Raw genomic sequence first — 16,831 nt, forward strand, 5'->3', positions numbered from 1 at the left:
CATTGCAGAAATAAAGAAATGATGTGTCACTTCTTTGAGGCGGATTCCTCATAGACTCTGCTCCAAATTTGACAACATCAAGACAAAAGGCTGCAGAAAATTATATTAAAAGACACTACAAAAACTTCAAAAAATGGTTAAAAACTCCCTCCAGAGACACACACAAATTTTAAAAAAAGCATATTCTGAAACAGATTTCTCTCAGAGCGAGAGCAGCCTGGGGATGGGGAAGTGATGCATGAGGGGATTCCTGAGCCGGCCATGCACATGGTAGGGCTGAGCTCCTGCCCCTTGCTCCACCCCATGCTATGCCTCCTCAGGAGAGGAAAGCAGGAATCCCTCCTCTGACAATAAAGCACAGAAAAGTGATGGGACGTGAAGCCCCCGAGCGCTAGCTGCCATTACCCCGCGCTCATTTCCTGTCCCTCACCCCGGACATATTCAAGTTTCTAGAAAAAAAAGAGGAGGGGTCCCGAGCGCTCCCTCCAGTGCTCCGTGTGAGGGTCTGTGCGGGAAACCCGTGAGTTCTGGTGAGTATGTGGTGATTCGTGCTCGGCATGTACATTAGTGGCTCCGTGCAGCCGCTTCCCTGCTCCTCACACCGCGCAGAAGGTTTACACTGTAAGAGCCCAACATGGCATAGGAGGCCACATTACATGGACGGAGAGGAACCTCCGGGATCTCCGGCTGCCCTAATGAGGCTGTGCGCTGAGGGAGGAGGGCACAGTGCAGGCGGACGTTCGTCGGAGGGGTTTCCGACGCACGACGGCTCAGGGCTGTCTGCAGTGACGGGCAGCGCTTGTGCGCATGCGCGAGCTGGCTGCAGAGCGTGGATTAGCGATTGTGCCCAGAGATTATGTGGAGATTATGTAAGGAAACATGCCACATTTTCACCAGTGTCCAGAGCTGGTGCTGCGTTTTTTCCCTCCAGTCAGAATCTAGGGCATGTTCCACACTGTAGCAAATCCACTGCGCATCACAGTATCATGTTCTGCATGACGTTTTACCAAAGCAGACAATTTGCAGTGGACATTAGCCGGTGATACGAATTAGAAAACTAGAGCGTGCCGATTTATGTCGTGGTGGATATCGCCAAATCCACAGCATTTCCAAAAAATCCTCAGCAGTGGTTTTATTTGTTTATTATTTTTGCTGCAGCTGATAAATTCCATTATAACAAAAAAAAAACAACTATTCGGACAACCGTCTTCTCAACCACGAGAGTTCCCCTGTGTAAAGTAATAGCAGCTATGCTCCCCTCCAAACCGGTCGGCGGTCCAACGAAGTCTGCTCTCCCATGACATTCTGTCATGTGAGCCCTGCAGCCAATCAGCAGCTACTTCTTTCAGATGTAACTGACATCCAGAGGAGGTCGGATCGCCATGGCAGCTCTCACTTCTTTTAGGTGTCAGGAAGTGGCCTCTGATTGGCTGTAGGGCTCTCCTGACATAATGTCACGCTATCCTCGGGAGAGCAGGCGCCAACAACACTGCAAATGCAATCGGGGGGCGAGTATAGCTGCTATTACATGGCGGAACTATGGTGATTGGGAATCTACAGTTGCAGACTTTTCAGTGGTGTGTTCTGCAGCGTAATCCACAATTTTCATGGCTTTGCAGACAAGACAAAAATCTGCAATATTTCTGCTCATGTGACTCTACACTAAGGGTGTGTGCACATGGGATAAGTACACTGCCTTTTTACTGGGCTGGAATCTGCACTGTATTTCTGTACTGGTATTGTGGATGAGATGTTACCAACTCCTATTTATACGCTTTGTAAAATCACATGCAAATTTTGCTGTGGGTTTGCCATAGATTTTTCCCCGGCAGCATTTCAGTTTCATTCACGGGGGTAGCACTGGATTGGGTTCAGTCATTGCTCTGAGTATACAGAGTACAATTATAACCACGCTCTCGGCCCTGACTGACAACCGCGCCAATGTCAGGGCCAGGAACGCGGCTTCAGCAGCCGCTCTGTATGCTCAGAGCGATGCCTGAACCCTGCGCCATGACTGAAGCCGACTGCTGCCGGGGAGAATAAAGTTAATTTTCTCCCCATCAGGGTTGTGGAGTCGGTAAGCCAAACCTCTGACTCCTCAATTTCCATGACTCCGACTCCACCAAAATGGGTTCCGACTCCACAGCCCTGCTCCCCACAGCATTTGGTTACGTGCGGGCGCCGGGCAAGTTAGTAGCGCATCTGTCCTAGGGCACATTGACGTCATAGAGGGTAACCCACTTATGTTAGAATTGAGAGCCACTTTGTATAGCCTCGTTCGTCTGTGTTTGTATATACACATACATGTCCAAAAAATATTTTCAGAAATGCCATGCATTTACAATGTTTTTTTATTTTGTAACATGTGCATGCAGAAAAAAAAAATGCTATACCGAAGGCATGATACATTTAGGGAAAAAATGCCACTGACCACACAAATGCCAAAATGGAAAATGCTATGTATGTAGACTTTTCAATATTCATATTTATCGGTAATGTCCAGAGATCTGGGATAGGGTATCTGTGATGAGACTACCACGTTATTGATGTTCGGTATTGACAAACAGAATGGTGGGTGACGGCCTCGCCTGTACCTACTGGAGACATAAATTCTAACTTGCCATTTGAACCTCTTTCAATTGCCACATACCGAGCATCTAAAATAGAAGTTTGTCAATTGCTAAAGCACCCAACAGAATATTTAATAGCATATAGTACCTAGTCTATTTAAGATTGGCACTTAGTAAAACTTGACAGTTAGCCGAATTCGACATATGACACATGACTATTTGGGCTTGGTGTCTGAACCGCATTCACCTGTAATTTATTACCTCAAAAATATAATGGATCCAGATTTCCATCTTGGATTGCTGGTTTTTTTTATGTAAAACCAGATCATACCTGTAGCACAAACATGAGCCCCATGCTACTAATAACGTGGGGTGGGAGAATTGGTCTCCCTGGAATAATTACACATAAGCCACATTCACACTTTGAGTATTTGGTGATTTATTTATTTTTTTACCTCAGCAGTGTAACAGTCAGAGGCAAAGTATAATAGAAACATGACACCACTTCTGTGTTTCTCACCCACTCCTAGATTTGGCTTACAGATACTGATATAAAAGATTGAAAGTGTGAATGTGTCCTTAGATGGAACCCGTCAGCTGTCCTCTTACTTTAGTAAACACTTGTTTTCTTAATGGAAAAACTAATGCTTAGATCTGTTCCTCTGTTATTCCTCCTAGAATTATACTGTATGTCTGGGTGTTACCAGTAGGGGTGTGTCCACAAATTCCCTGACATTGTTCAGTCTGTGAAGGGCACACCGCTTTCACAAGAGGGATGGTTATACCCAGTTCTAAATTCATTTTGCTATATACAGGAGGAATATCAGGAACGTCTCATTGCAAAGCTTTGAATAAAAGATGCCTTAGGCCGGTTGCCCACGATCCAGAACTGGCAGCGCTTTGGATGCAGCGTATGTTCACTGTGACCAAAGCGCTGCTGTCTATTGAATGCAGGTAGATCCGCATGATCTAACGCTTCCGCAAGAAAAATTGACATGCTGCGGTCTGGAGTGATGCGCCATATGACAGTCTCCGCCGGTGAGCCGCGGCGACTGTGGACGCAAAGTGGACATGGGATTTCTAGGAATCACATCCACCTCGCTGTAACATCTGGACGCTGTATTACACAGCGTCAAACCAGCAGCAACTCCGGATCGTGGGCATGTACCCTTAGAATTATTATGTAAGTAGTGGCTAAAACATCCCTGTCAGGAGAGCTAGGTATCCAGGTAGACTGTTTAGCATATGGCCAGCCTGACATTTGTTGACATTGTTGCTAATCAGCCTCTACCTCTTTAAGCCCTTCTCCTTGCGGGTGGCGGTTGTTTACCGCCCTCCAGGCTCCTCCCGCCTGTTTCTAGACCACTTTGCCACCTGGCTTACTCACTTTCTATCCTGTGACATCCCCACCCTCATCATGGGAGACTTTAACATCCCCATCAATGATCCCCTCTCCCAATCTGCCTCTCATCTTCTTTCTCTAACTTCTTCATTTGGCCTCTCACAGTTTACTAATTCTCCTACGCATGAGGACGGGAATACTCTGGACCTGGTTTTCTCCCGTCCCGGATCGCTGCACGACTTTACTAACTCCCCTCTCCCGCTTTCAGACCGCAACCTTCTTTCCTTCTCTGTCAAGAATTGTCTCCTCACTCAGGACACCCCCACTTACCACACTTATCGGAATACACGTTCCATTAATACCCAGCAGCTTATGAACAATCTCCACACATCTTTAGCCCCCATCTCCTCCCTCTCCTGTCCAGAGTTAGCATTGTCACACTTCAATAATACACTGAAGAATGCCCTAGATGAAGCAGCACCTTCTACACGCAGAAAGACCCGACACAGACAACGGCAGCCCTGGCACACTATGCAAACACGCTTTCTTCAGCGTTGTTCAAGGTGTGCAGAGCGGCAGTGGAGAAAGTCTCTCTTAGCAGAAGACTTCATCCACTATAAGTTCATGCTCAAAACCTATAACTCTGCCCTTTATCTGGCCAAACAATCCTACTTCACCACCCTCATCACCTCACTATCCAACAACCCAAAATGACTTTTTGAAACCTTAAACTCCCTCCTGAAACCTAAAGTACAGCCCCCCATCACCAATCTCAGTGGTGAGGATCTGGCTACTTATTTCCTAGAAAAAAATCAACCACATCCATCAGGATATCTCAGCCCAATCTCCTCAGTGCCTGGATCCCCTTCCCTGCCGCACCTCAAGCTCACTAGACATCTTTGAGCCTGTCTCAGAAGAAGAAGTTTCCAAACTCCTCGCTTCTGCTCGGCCTACAACCTGCAACAGTGACCCCATTCCTTCACCTCTCCTGCAGTCTCTCTCACCAGTGGTCACCACTCACATGACTAAAATATTTAACCTCTCTCTTTCTTCAGGTATCTTTCCTTCCTCATTTAAACATGCCATCATAACCCCTTTACTTAAAAAGCCATCCCTGGACCAGAACTGCACTGCTAACTACAGACCAGTCTCTAACCTTTCCTTCATCTCTAAACTCCGGGAACGCTTGGTCCACTCCCGTCTAATCCGCTACCTCTCGGATAACTCTCTTCTCAACCCCTTACAATCTGGTTTCCGCTCTTTACACTCCACTGAAAGTGCCCTCACTAAAGTCTCTAATGATCTAATAACAGCTATATCCAAAGGTCATTGCTCCCTGCTGATTCTCCTGGATCTCTCTGCTGCATTTGACACTGTGGATCACCAGCTCCTTCTCACTATGCTCCGCTCCATAGGCCTCAAGGACACAGCCCTCTCCTGGTTCTCCTCCTACCTCTCTGACCGCTCCTTCACTGTATCTTTTGCCAGCTCCTCTTCCTCTCCTCGTCCCCTTACTATCGGGGTTCCGCAGGGCTCAGTCCTAGGCCCTCTCCTCTTCTCTCTATACACGGCCCCTATTGGACAAACAATCAGCAGATTTGGGTTCCAGTATCATCTCTATGCTGATGACACCCAATTATACACTTCTTCCCCTGTCATCACCCCTACCCTAATTCAAAATACCAAGGATTGTCTGTCTGCTGTCTCTAACATCATGTCTTCCCTCTATCTGAAACTAAATCTCTCCAAAACGGAACTTCTTGTGTTTCTCCCTTCTAAGGGTATGTGCACACGTTGCGGATTTCTTGCAGAAATTTCCTGAAGAAAACCGGAAATTTTCTGCAAGAAATCCGCATTTTTTTTTTTTGCGTTTTTTTTCCGTTTTTTTCGCGTTTTTTTAGCATTCTGCAAGCGTAATTAGCTTGCAGAATGCTAAAGTTTTCCAAGCGATCTGTATCATCGCTTGGAAAACTGACTGACAGGTTGGTCACACTTGTCAAACATAGCGTTTGACAAGTGTGACCAACTTTTTACTATAGATGCAGCTTATGCAGCATCTATAGTAAAAGATAGAATGTTTAAAAATAATAAAAAAAATAAAAAAATGCTTATACTCACCCAGACATCTCCTCAGCGGCGTCCGTTCCTCTTCCTATAGCTGGCGTGTGCGCACAGGACCTTCCGTGACGTCGCGGTCATGTGAGCGGTCACGTGAGCGGTCACATGACCGCTCACGACCAATCACAGGACAGTGACGTCATCGGCAGGGTCCTTCACCGCACATCAGCTACAGGAACCGAAGCGACAGCATGCAGTGGAGGCGGGAAGACATCGAGGGTGAGTATAGGACTATTTTTTATTTTAATTCTTATTTTATGACCACTTATATGGTGCCCAGTGCGTGGAGGAGAGTCTCCTCTCCTCCACCCTGGGTACCAACCGCACATAATCTGCTTACTTCCCGCATGGTGTGCACAGCCCCGTGCGGGAAGTAAGCAGATCAATGGACCCCTAGGTGTGCGGAATCCCCTGCAATTCCGCATTTTAATGAACATGTTGCTTTTTTTTCCGCGATGCGATTTTTTCGCGGAAAAAAAGGCTACATTTGCACAAAAAATGCGGAATACACTTAAAATAATAGGAGGCATATGTAAGCGTTTTTTTTTCGCGTTTTTATCACGTTTTTATAGCGAAAAAACGCGAAAAAAAACGCGAAAAATACTTAACGTGTGCACATGGCCTAACCTCACTCTTCCCAACATCAAAATTACTCTGGAGGGTTCAACCATAACTCCCAAGCAGCATGCCCGCTGTCTTGGGGTCATATTCGACTCCGAACTTTCCTTTACTCCCTATATCCGATCACTCACTCGCTCTTGTCACCTACATCTTAAAAACATCTCCAGAATCCGACCTTTTCTCACCTTTGAAACTGCTAAGACTCTTACTGTCACTCTTATTCATTCTTGTCTGGACTACTGCAACTCTCTTCTGATCGGTCTCCCTCTTAACAAACTTTCTCCTCTCCAATCCATCTTGAATGCGGCAGCCAGGGTCATATTTCTGTCCAGCCGCTTCACCGATGCCTCCATCTTGTGCCAGTCATTACACTGGCTACCCATTCGCTACAGGGTCCAGTATAAAGTCGTCTCTCTCACCCACAAAGCCCTCCACAGTTCTGCACCGCCTTATATCTCCTCTCTCATCTCTGTCTATCGCCCTACACGTGCCCTCCGTTCTATAAATGACCTAAGGCTAACATCCCCCGTAATCCGAACTTTGCACCTCCATCTCCAAGACTTCTCTCGTGCTGCGCCAGGTCTCTGGAATGCACTTCCCCAGACGATCAGACTGATACCTAGCCCCGACCTATTCAAGCGCGCTCTAAAAACCCATCTCTTCAAACAAGCCTACCAAATCAACTACTCAGTAAACTAACTTTGCCCTGTTCCCTCCTTCCAAATATCACTCTGAATCTGCACCCCACTATTCATCTGTCTCCTCACCCTCCATGCTCATGATAACTGCACTTGATACTTGACTATTGCACTTAAACACACGGGCTGATGACCGGATCATGCAGCTTTGTATGAAAATCCCTATTTATTATAATTCCCAGACCTGAAATTACAAGCACTTTTCACCTATTGTGTCCCCCCATGTCCTTGTAGATTGTAAGCTTGCGAGCAGGGACTTCACTCCTAATGTCACTGTTTAAATTGTCTTAACTTGTATTGAATCTGTCTGTATATGTCCCCACTTAATTGTAAAGTGCTGCGGAATATGTTGGCGCTATATAAATAAAGATTATTATTATTATTATTATTATTATTACCTGTAAGTTTTGTGCTAGAAAGCATACAGAAATTCACAAAAAATGCTGCTGTAAAGCAAATGTCATTTTACTTTTCTTTGTTTCATAATGTCATGCTTAACTGTACCTCCTTCAGTGATTTCTGAAATATATTGCCAAACACATCCAGTGCTCTTGTAACCCTCCCTCAGTGGGCCCTCATGTGTCAGATTAGGGGAGGGAATGCTGGGAGTGCACAAAGGGGAGGGGAAGCCCAATGCCGTCATTGGAAAGCTTAAGCAATAGACAGGGGGCAGGGCCAGACGGATCCCCCTGACAGCCCCTCCGCCACAGAATCACATGACTGAAGGCCTGCCAAAAGCTTTTCTAGTGTCAGACTGCAAATGCAGTCCTTCCTATAGTCCCTCCCCCAGCACAAACACAATGCTTAGTGTCACAGTGCAGCAAGGTCATTCTGACTGCCTGACATGCTGCATTTTTTCTTTTGTGTGTGCCCCTCATACCAGACTAACTTGTTTATCTTTTTATTTGTCATGAAGCTGAACAACATGTTCTATATGTAAAAGCAAATCCTAGCGTCAGAACACAAAGCATTAAGCCATTAGTTGTCTTGTTGACGCTATGGAATAATTGCTAAGAAAACTGTGCCAAAATAATAAAGTGCATGGAATACACCTAATTAATTACGTATTAGACACTTTTTACAGTTCGCCAGCTTTCAAAACTATTGAAAAATACTTGTCACTCCAATTATTAGTGTATATATACACTCACCGGCCACTTTATTAGGTGCACCATGCTAGTAACGGGTTGGACCCCCTTTTGCCTTCAGAACTGCCTCAATTCTTCGTGGCATAGATTCAACAAGGTGCTGGAAGCATTCCTCAGAGATTTTGGTCCATATTGACATGATGGCATCACACAGTTGCCGCAGATTTGTCGGCTGCACATCCCAAAGATGCTCCATACAAGGCAGGATGGATCCATGCTTTCATGTTGTTTACGCCAAATTCTGACCCTACCATCCGAATGTCGCAGCAGAAATCGAGACTCATCAGACCAAGCAACGTTTTTCCAATCTTCTACTGTCCAATTTCGATGAGCTTGTACAAATTGTAGCCTCAGTTTCCTGTTCTTAGCTGAAAGGAGTGGTACCCGGTGTGGTCTTCTGCTGCTGTAGCCCATCTGCCTCAAAGTTCGACGCACTGTGCGTTCAGAGATGCTCTTAGGCCTACCTTGGTTGTAACGGGTGGCGATTTGAGTCACTGTTGCCTTTCTATCAGCTCGAACCAGTCTGCCCATTCTCCTCTGACCTCTGGCATCAACAAGGCATTTCCGCCCACAGAACTGCCGCTCACTGGATTTTTTTTCTTTTTCGGACCATTCTCTGTAAACCCTAGAGATGGTTGTGCGTGAAAATCCCAGTAGATCAGCAGTTTCTGAAATACTCAGACCAGCCCTTCTGGCACCAACAACCATGCCACGTTCAAAGGCACTCAAATCACCTTTCTTCCCCATACTGATGCTCGGTTTGAACTGCAGGAGATTGTCTTGACCATGTCTACATGCCTAAATGCACTGAGTTGCCGCCATGTGATTGGCTGATTAGAAATTAAGTGTTAACAAGAAGTTGGACAGGTGTACCTAATAAAGTGGCCGGTGAGTGTAGATTAGCCATGAAGTTGTCTTATCCCCTTCATGACCATGGTTGTTTTGGGCCTTGATGACCAGAGCAAAATTTTACATATTGAAATGCAGCATTTTAAAGGTGATTTCTATTTTTGTACTGTAGGCAACCAGGATATTATTTTTTTTTTTTTTCTTGGAATACTGTACAAGCAATTTTCAAATTTTTCAAAATTAGAGTGGATAACTGTTTGTTTTTAAACCGAATTGTGTACCTGGAATGAAGATTAGAGGGATCTGGCTGCTGTGCTTTAAGTTCCCCCACACCATAACACTGTGACTAGGACCACTATGATGTTCTTTTGTGAAAGCCTCTTCATTAGCAACATCATTGATAACAGCCATGGTGTGTAAAGACACGTACGTATTTTGTGTGTGTGTATATATATATATATATATATATATATATATATATATATATATATATATATATATATATATATATACACACAGACCAAAAGTTTGGACACACCTTCTCATTTAAAGATTTTTCTGTATTTACATGAATATGAAATTTGTACATTCACACCGAAGGCATCAGAACTATGAATTAACATATGTGGAATTATATACTTAACAAAAAAGTGTGAAACAACTGAAATTATGTCTTATATTCTAGGTTCTTCAAAGTAGCCACCTATTGCTTTGATGACTGCTTTGCACACTCTTGGCATTCTCTTGATGAGCTTCAAGAGGTAGTCACCGGGAATGGTTTTCACTTCACAGGTGTACCCTGTCAGGTTTAATAAGTGGGATTTCTTGCCTTATAAATGGGGTTGGGACCATCAGTTGTGTTGTGCAGAAGTCTGGTGGATACACATCTGATAGTCCTACTGAATAGACTGTTAGAAATTGTATTATGGCAAGAAAAAAGCAGCTAAGTAAAGAAAAATGAGTGGCCATCATTACTTTAAGAAATGAAGGTCAGTCAGTCCGAAAAAGTGGAAAAACTTTGAAAGTGTCCCCAAGTGCAGTGGCAAAAACCATCAAGCGCTACAAAAAAACTGGCTCACATGAGGACCGCCCCAGGAAAGGAAGACCAAGAGTCACCTCTGCTACTGAGGATAAGTTTATCCGAGTCACCAGCCTCAGAAACCGCAGGTTAACAGCAGCTCAGATTAGAGACCAGTTCAATGCCATACAGAGTTCTAGCAGCAGACACATCTCTACAACAACTGTTAAGAGGAGACTTTGTGCAGCAGGCCTTCATGGTAAAATAGCTGCTAGGAAACCACTGCTAAGGACAGGCAACAAGCAGAAGAGACTTGTTTGGGCTAAAGAACACAAGGAATGGACATTAAACCAGTGGAAATCTGTGCTTTGGTCTGATGAATCCAAATTTGAGATCTTTGGTTCCAACCACCGTGTCTTTATGCGATGCAGAAAAGGTGAACGGATGGACTCTACATGCCTAGTTCCCACCATGAAGCATGGAGGAGGAGGTGTGATGGTGTGGGGGTGCTTTGCTGGTGACACTGTTGGGGATTTATTCAAAATTGAAGGCATACTGAACCAGCATGGCTACCACAGCATCTTGCAGCGGCATGCTATTCCATCCGGTTTGCGTGTAGTTGGACCAGCATTTATTTTTCAACAGGACAATGACCCCAAACACACCTCCAGGCTGTGTAAGGGCTATTTGACCAAGAAGGAGAGTGATGGGGTGCTACGCCAGATGACCTGGCCTCCACAGTCACCAGACCTGAACCCAATCAAGATGGTTTGGGGTGAGCTGGACCTCAGAGTGAAGGCAAAAGTGCCAACAAGTGCTAAGCATCTCTGGGAACTCCTTCATGATTGTCGGAAGACCATTCCCGGTGACTACCGCTTGAAGCTCATCAAGAGAATGGCAAGAGTGTGCAAAGCAGTCACCAAAGCAAAAGGTGGCTACTTTGAAGATCCTAGAATATAAGACATAGTTTCAGTTGTTTCACAACTAATATATATATATATATATATATATATCACCAAATAATATCCCTTACAGGGCCATGAAGGCACTATCACAATAAGCACCGGAAGAAAACACCTTCACATAAGACCAAGAAATAATTTAAAAATATATCAATTTTATTGAAACACTCGTAAGAAATGTATAAAAACAGGGCAGTAACCACAAGTGCAGAAGCAAAGGTGGGAACCCCACAAGGACATCCTCTGTATAAACATATAATAAGGTGTAATTAGGATAAATTGAGCCACAAAACATGTAAAAGAATAATAAATGGTCAATATACTCTTATAACATACATCAATGGCAATATGTGACAAAAAATTCAGTAACCTAACACAAAACCTATAAGGGTATGTTTCCACGGTCAGGAAACGCTGCTTGTTTGACGCTGCGCAGAGCTGCAGCGTCAAACAAGCAGCGTCCAGATGTTCCAGCATAGTGGAGGGGATTTTATGAAATCCCGTCTCCACTATGCGTGGAAACCCGCACGCGGCGGCCCTGCGACTACGGACATGCTGCGCGTCTTTTCAGATCGCAGCATGTCCGTACACCTTGCGGGGACGCAGCGTCCCCGCAAGGCATATCACAGGGCGCTATGGGAGAGAGCGATCATCCCGGATGTGAAGAGTTAACACATCCGGCATGATCGCGTCCCAGAAAGGGGGCGGGGCTTAGCGCCGAGCGGCTTTGCCGCTGCGGCGATACCGTCGGCCATCCTGACAGTGGAAACATACCCTTAATGTTACATAGATATCCAGTGGACGAAGCATTTCAGTGCGAAACGCGCGTCGGGTGTGGTGGGTCCCCGGGTTCCTCCTCTTGGTAACTATACCTTCAATTTATATCTATGTAACATTTATAGGTTTTGTGTTAGGTTACTGATTTTTTTTTTTTTGTCACATATTGCCATTGATGTATGTTATATTAGTATATTGACTATTATTCTTTTACATGTTTTGTGGCTCAATTTATCCTAATTACACCTTATTATATGTTTATATAGAGGATGTCCTTGTGTTGTGGGGTTCCCACCTTTGCTTCTGCACTTGTGGTTACTGCCCTCATTTTATACGTTTCTTATTTTAAATTATTTCTTGGTCTTATGTGAAGGTGATATATATATATATGGGCGTCACCATAGTTTCGCGCATGCGCTGTGGGTTGTGTTACCCATATCGGCTGTGCGACGCTTGACGCCGTCTCTGACGCGGAGCTGTTTGCCCCATGCGCGCATGCGCCGGTTACACGGCTGTTACTGGCTGGGATTCACCAAGTGACACGTCACATGGTTTACAGTCCGCCCTATTTGAAGGTCCTTGTTTGGCTCAGAGTCACTTCCCCTTGATAAAGCTGATACTCGCGGTAGGCAAAACGCGCGTCAGGAATTCCCGTTGGCTGGATCCGGTCCGGTGCACACTGCCCTGTTACAAGTTTATTGGTAAGCGCCGCACTGATTAGGACTTTAGGCTGTGAGATACTCTTCACTCACAAGCTGACCTTTATTGTGTACTTATGGCTGCTTTCCCTTCTCTGACACAATGTATGAGATGTATTTAGTGGCAGTCTGCACCGGTCGACACTCATTTTCCCTTTTAACCATCCTGTTTTTATTATGTATTGACTTATCATGAACTTTATGCCTGTTAAATTAATAAAACTTGTTAAATTTTGCACTACCTTTACGCTCCGTTGGTACTCCTTTCTTTCTATTTGCATGGAGTTGGTTTACTGCTTTGGTTGTGGGTTTTACGGCACTATTTGGTGCTCTAATTTCCCTGTGGCTTTATGATGTTGCCTGGTATTGTTATCATATATATATATGAGGCATCGTGATTACTCGCTAATCCCGCCCCATGCACAGTAGCTCCGCCCCCACCAGATTACCACACACAGTCCACATCACCACACACAATCCCGCCCCCCACAAATCCCGCCCCCCCACCACATCACCACACATAATCCCGCCCCCAACACATCACCACACAATCCCGCCCCCAACACATCACCGCACATAATCCCGCCCCAACACATCACTACACATAATCCCGCCCCCCCACATCACTACACATAATCCCGCCCCCCACCACATCACCACACATAATCCCGCCCCCCTCACCCAATTACCACACATAATCCAGCCCCCAACACATCACCACACATAATCCCGCCCCCCACCACATTACCACACATAATCCCGCCCCCCCACCACATCACTACACATAATCCCGCCCCCCACCACATCACCACACACAATTCTGCCCCCCAACCACATCACCACACATAATTCCGCCCCCCCACCCCATTACCACACATAATCCCACCCCCCCACTCCATTACCACACATAATCCCGCCCCAACACATCACCACACTATTGTTATTACCTTCATTTTAAGTTAATTTACCACCTGCGTAAGCGCTATTGAATGTTGTCATTATTTACTTTAGTTTAATCACCAGCAGCGTTAATTAGATAGCAATGAGCGTGCTGAGCGTTAGCTGGCTGGAAACATCTAGTATGTATGTATATATGTGTATATATGTGTATATATATATATATATATATATATATATATATATATATATATACATACATACATACATACATACATACATACATACATACATACATACATACCGTATTTTCGTATTTTTCGCTTTGTAAGACGCTCCGGATTATAAAACGCACCCCAAATTTTGAGGAGAAAAATAGGAAAAAACTTTTTTTAATAAATTGGTGGGGCGTCTTATAATCCATGCGTCTTATTACTTACCAGGGGTTGTGGCTGTGGTGGATCAGGGTCCCAGGGTCGTTCCTGGAGGCAGGAGTGGAGCATTGCTGCAGGCTGGGATGAGGGGTCTGCAGGGGGCTCCTGTGCTGCAGGGCTGTCTCCGATGCTGCAGGGCTGTCTCCGGTGCTGCGGGGGGCTCTGGCGACATTTTGTGAAAGGCCAGAGCCCCCGGCAGTTCGTCCATGCTTTCCTGTATGACTGACTCCGGGAAAATGGCCTCCGGAATCTCAGGAGATGAGATCTCATCGCTGAAATCTCATCTCCCGAGATTCCGGCGGCCATTTTCCCAGTCATTCATACTGGAACTAACTCCGGGAAAATGGCCGCCGGAATTTTCCCGGAATTAGTCATACTGGAACGCATGGACGAACTGCCGGGGGGCTCTGGTCTTTCACAAAATGTCGCCAGAGCCCCCCGCAGCACCGGAGCCTCCAGCATCACCCAGGGCAGCAGCGGACAACCCCGGCAGCGGACGACAGCGGCGGCGGGCGGTAGCGGCAGCGGACACCCCCTCATCCCAGCCTGTAATGGTAAGCGGTATATCCCCTTTGTTAGACGCACCCACATTTCCCTCCCAAATTTGGGGAAAATAAAGTGCGTCTTACAAAGCGGAAAATACGGTACATACCGTATTTTCCGGCATTTAAGACGACTGGGCGTATAAGACGACCCCCCAACTTTTCCAGTTAAAATATAAAATCTTCTTAAAAGTCGGGGGTCGTCTTATACGCCGTATGTCGTCTTATAGGGCCGGTGACTAATGTGCCTTTTGGGGGGGGACTGGTCCTGATGACGAAGAGGGGGCATCTCACAGGAAAGTGTGAGTGGAGTATCCCCCATTACCTCATTGTAGCTGCAGTGTGGGGTGCTGGGGAGCGGCGGCGGCCACCGCCCCACAGCACAGCACCCATGCGGCACAAAGAGGAGCAGCAGCTGCCGCCTCTCCCCAGCACAGAGACCCCATGCTGCAGCTACAATGAGGTAATGGGGGATACTCCACTCACACTTTCCTGTGAGACGCCCCCTCTTCGTCATCGGGACCACTCCCCCCCCACCCATCATATACACATTGGTGTCTGCACTCGGCGTACAAGACGGCACCCGGCGTATAAGACGACCCCCGACTTTTAAGAAGATTTTCAGGGGTTAAAAAGTAGTCTTATACGCCAGAAAATACAGTACATTATATATATATATATATCAAAAAAATAAAGGGAACACTAAAATCCCACATCTTGGATATCACTGAATGAAATATTCTAGTTGTAAATCCTTATTCATTACATAGTGGAATGTGTTGATAACAATAAAACCTAAAAATGATCAACGTAAATCACAACTAATATCCCACGGAGGTCTGGAGTTGGAATGATGCTCAAAATCAAAGTGGAAAATCAAATTACAGGCTGATCCAACTTCAGTAGAAATGCCTCAAGACAAGGAAATGATGCTCAGTAGTGTGTGTCCTACACGTGCCTGTATGACCTCCCTACAACGCCTGGGCATGCTCCTGATGAGGCGGCGGATGGTCTCCTGAGGGATCTCCTCCCAGATCTGAACTAAAGAATCCGCCAACTCCTGAACAGTCTGTGGTGCAACCTGACGTTGGTGGATGGTGCGAGACATGTCCCAGATGTGTTCAATCGGATTCAGGTCTGGGGAACGGACGGGCCAGTCCATAGCTTCAATGCCTTCATCTTCCAGGAACAGCTGACACACTCCAGCCACATGAGGTCTGGCATTATCCTGAATTAGGAGGAACCCAGGGCCAACTGCACCAGCATATGGTCTCACAAGGGGTCTGAGGATCTCATCTCTGTACCTAATGGCAGTCAGGCGACCTCTGGTGAGCACATGGAGGGCTGTGTGGCCCTCGAAAGAAATGCCACCTCACACCATTACTGACCCACTGCCAAACCAGTCATGCTGAAGGATGTTGCAGGCAGCTGATCGCTCTCCACGGCGTCTCCAGACTCTGTCACATGTGCTCATTGTAAATCTGCTTTCATCTGTGAAGAGCACAGGGCGCCAGTGGCGAATTTGGCAATCCCAGTGTTCTGTGACAAATGCCAAGCGTCCTGCACGGTGTTGGGTTGTGAGCACAGCCCCCATCTGTGGATGTCAGACTCTCAGACCATCCTCATGGAGTCGGTTTCTAACCTTTGGTGCAGACACATGCACATTTGTGGCCTACTGGAGGTCATTTTGCAGGGCTTTGGCAGTGTTCCTCCTTGCACAAAGGCTGAGGTAGCGGTCCTGCTGCTTGGTTGTTTCCCTCCTACGGCCCCCTCCACGTCTCCTGGTGTACTGGCCTGTCTCCTAGTAGCGCCTCTGGACACTACGCTGACAGACACAGCAAATCTTGTTGCCACAGCTTGCATTGATGTGCCAACCTGGATGAGCTGCACTACCTGAGACACTTGTGTGGGTTTTAGAGTCCGTCTCATGCTACCATGAGTGTGAAAACACAACCAACTTTCAAAAGTGACCAAAACAGCAGCCAGAAAGCATTGGTACTGCGATGTGGTTTGTGATCCCCACCTGCAGAACCACTCCTTTTGAGTGTGTCTTGATAATTGCCAATAATTTCCATCTGTTGTCTATTCCATTTGCACAACAGCATGCAAAATTGATTGTCAAACATTGTTGCTTCCTAAGTGGACAGTTTGATTTCA

The 16,831-nt window shown here is 46.0% G+C and overlaps 1 protein-coding gene across 1 annotated transcript in view; it reads left to right on the forward strand.

Moving 5' to 3' along the window:
* The first annotated feature begins 242 nt into the window (after window positions 1–242).
* HIVEP1 (HIVEP zinc finger 1) overlaps window positions 243–16,831 on the forward strand; it is a 311,461-nt gene continuing 294,872 nt past the window's right edge. Inside the window, exon 1 of the mRNA XM_077269893.1 lies at window positions 243–530. The gene's annotated coding sequence lies outside the window, so the exon portion shown is untranslated. The remainder of the gene's footprint in view (window positions 531–16,831) is intronic.

Source organism: Ranitomeya variabilis, chromosome 6, assembly GCF_051348905.1.
Source record: "Ranitomeya variabilis isolate aRanVar5 chromosome 6, aRanVar5.hap1, whole genome shotgun sequence".
Lineage (NCBI taxonomy): Eukaryota > Metazoa > Chordata > Amphibia > Anura > Dendrobatidae > Ranitomeya > Ranitomeya variabilis.